Below are 3148 nucleotides of genomic sequence, written 5' to 3'. Positions count from 1 at the left end.
GCTCCAGTACAGTTTTTTGTTATAGTTGAATGTGTAATTCCTGTTTTGGAAAACAGTGTACCATTTCTTGATGCTCCTCAGGTATGTTCCCTAGGATATGTGACGGAATACTGTCATCAGGTTGATAGTGCTGCTGATCCAAGCACAGCAATGGTCTTCCCAATTCTGCAATTCTTTTAATGACCATGTCGAGGATCACTGGGAACCATGCTTGTGGACTAGGTCCACTGTAATTTGCGTAGAACCCGACTGATGAAGCCGTAGTACCTATTGAAGAGGTAGAAGGAAAGGAAAACATAGAGATTAGGTTCCCCCCACCCCTCAATACGCGGGAATGTCTCCATTGCCGCTGCCTTGAGATTGGTTTCATGTGACGTAAGTTAGTACGTGGTGATTTAATTGGATATAAGGAATCGATATCTGGTGTCCATATTGCTTAGTGATTTCAGCAAATATTTTTGGTTTAAATGTATGTTTACAGTATTTAGCTCACCTGATAGGTGAGTTACTGATGGTCAAACATGTTTGACGACATACGGTTTGCAATTGTTAATAAATTGTCACCTAATATCGATGTTCTCCGCCCAAGTGGTTTGGTATATGCCACCACTGATGTTGTTATCTTATAAACGAACATGCAAATTTGGTGGATTACTGAGCAAATGCTTCACTAGAATTAAGTAAGTTAATATATAATATGTTTAAGTCAATTCATATTGGCATTAAGTATTACAAGCTCAGTAACACATCAGGACACATAAGATGTTACTCAAAACAGGTGGAAGTGTACAACCATAATCCTTCCTGCCGATAAATTCCATGATAACACTACAGATTAATCCATTTGCCCCCATATTACAGGTATTGAGATAGTTTTGAACACTAGTATCTCAGCTCATAGGAAAGGTACAAAGTTCAGTAGCTGGTAATGCTGCTATATCCCAATTACTTTGCCACGTAGTTGATTGGTGGTTAATGCACCATGACTGATAGTCTTAATGAATACCAGATAACAACGTTGTGGATGGTCAACGTAAATATCTGGATATATATTTTGTGCACCGTTCCCAGAGGCACTGCAATACTGGGTCGATGCGTGGAGTGGACGGAGCAAGCCCCTATTCCATCTCCCTGTTCCAAAATTCAATTTAATATATGGTCCCTAGATAAGGGACGTATCAGATTATTAAACTGATAAGAACAGATACTACACTTGATCTTAGCCAAAAGGCCGAGAAGCGATGCAGCTAAAGCTGTATCCAAGGATAGTTTGTCGTTAATATATAGACATGCCATGACGGAATGTTTCTAAGTGTCAGGGCTAGTTGATTCTGGATAACTTTGACTTAAATGCCGCAACGCTCATCATGGTTACTCCATCCAGGTAATTGCGGTATCCGAAACTTATATGAGAAGGTACTGAATAGTGTGCATCTTCAAGGTCGATGTCTACCATAAAGTATCCTTGGATCCATGGTAGTAGTTACAAATCCCATGAATGGGTATACCTGGTGAAATACTCAAGTGGTTTATCAACGATGGTGCGACATTCACCATCGTGGGAGGGTAGACCACTTGGGGTGCTTGCTGAATTGGTGGCAAGATATTAATTCTATTCCCCTTGTATTTATTTTTTGGTATATAACTACCAAGAGTGATAGCTTCCTAACCAGGCGTGATTCATCCACCCCTTGTTAGTACAACCATTAACCTTTATGTGATGGTAGGAACCATACTTATCTGTCTTCATTGTTGTTTTCTTCGGTTTCTGGTTCCTTGTTCTTGTAGGGACGATGTTTGTTGGGGGGTGGCGCATTTTCCCCTGGGGCCTGCTCTGGGCCGTGGCCTAAAATGCTACGGGTTTGGTATGCAGGCCCCGAGCTTTCACCAGTACCATGAGGTAGCGGCCCCTGGTGGACACGTAGAGGTACTGCTGTCTGGTTTAGTGTGGTGCTCATTCCAGACTCTGCCCTCTTGTGCCGAATAGTTTGAACACTTCGTCCAGTTTTTTAGGACTGGTTTGGTAAGTGCCAGGTAGCAGGATCTGTGCTTGTGAGGTCGGCGTTCTCATAGTCCTGTTAATTTCATAGATTGAGGGCAGGTTTGTGAGTTCATTTCAGAAGTTATGAGGTATACCGTTGAACAGTAGGGTCTGGTGTTTTGCTATACTACCCTGCCCTTCTGGAATGAGCAGGTGGACATGATAGCCGACGTCAGGGTACCAAATGCATTTTTAAAATATTTAGGTTAAATGCGCTGCTCAATGTATCCCCCAATAATGGCGGGCACTTTGAGTAAATGCAATTTAGGGGAGGCGTGATAAAACCAACGCCTCATGGCTACCTGTCTTGGAGAGGTTTTTTGGAAAAGACAGGTAGTAAGCTGGCCATCAGTTGAGACTGAAAAGCCATCTCGCTAGTGGTGGAGCCACATAGCGGTCACACCCAGCAGCTCTTCCTGATCCTGTACCTCAAGCATACTCCCGATATTGTTCAGCCAGTGACCCCTCTTCATGACCAGCCCAGCCACTGGTCACCCCAAAGCTAACCACACTAAGGAGGAAGCGATGGGCAGTGCCTAGGCACTGTGGAGGGTATGCCTGAACCCTCCAGCGAGACTGCCCCTCACGTAGCGTGTCTCGCAGGAGCTCCTGCTCCAGGAGCCGCTCCAGCGGCTCAGGCGGCTGTCTCTCTCCCATGCGGGTGGAGAGACGTCCCCTCCGACAAGTCGGAAGCCACCAGCCGGATGCCTCTTCGGATGGCTGAACATCCAGCCCGCAGCTCAGGCACTAGCGGGACTGGCTTCGGCGCGGCGTGGGGATAGCGGAACGCCCGGTAAATGTTCCTACCGCCTTCTTCTGGAGCTTTTGTGCCTTGTAGTAGCGAGAGCGCCCCTCAAGCAGCGCATCTCGCAGGCACCTGCTCCGAGAGCCGCTCCAGCGGCTCAGGCGGCTCTCTCTCCCCCCATGCGGGTGGAGAGACGTCCCGTCCCAAATCGGGAACACCTGCCGGATGCCTCTTCGGGTGGCTATACATCCAGCCCGCTATCGGGCTGGCCTCGGCACGGTGTCGGGGAATTGCGGAACACCGGGTCGCTCCTACCGCCTGTTGCTGCCCCCCTTCCCCCCGACGGGAAACGTTCCTCCTCG

The 3148-nt window shown here is 47.3% G+C and overlaps 1 non-coding gene across 1 annotated transcript; it reads right to left on the bottom strand.

Moving 5' to 3' along the window:
• Positions 1-1051: 1051 nt before the first annotated feature.
• Positions 1052-1243, bottom strand: LOC116972648. The gene has a single exon (XR_004411847.1). It is a non-coding gene; the product is annotated as a U2 spliceosomal RNA (small nuclear RNA).
• Between the last annotated feature and the right edge of the window lie 1905 nt (positions 1244-3148).

The sequence above is a fragment of the Amblyraja radiata genome, chromosome 4 (genome assembly GCF_010909765.2).
Source record: "Amblyraja radiata isolate CabotCenter1 chromosome 4, sAmbRad1.1.pri, whole genome shotgun sequence".
Lineage (NCBI taxonomy): Eukaryota > Metazoa > Chordata > Chondrichthyes > Rajiformes > Rajidae > Amblyraja > Amblyraja radiata.
The sequence above is the reverse complement of the archived record's forward strand: the minus strand, read 5'-3'. Positions and strand labels throughout refer to the sequence as shown.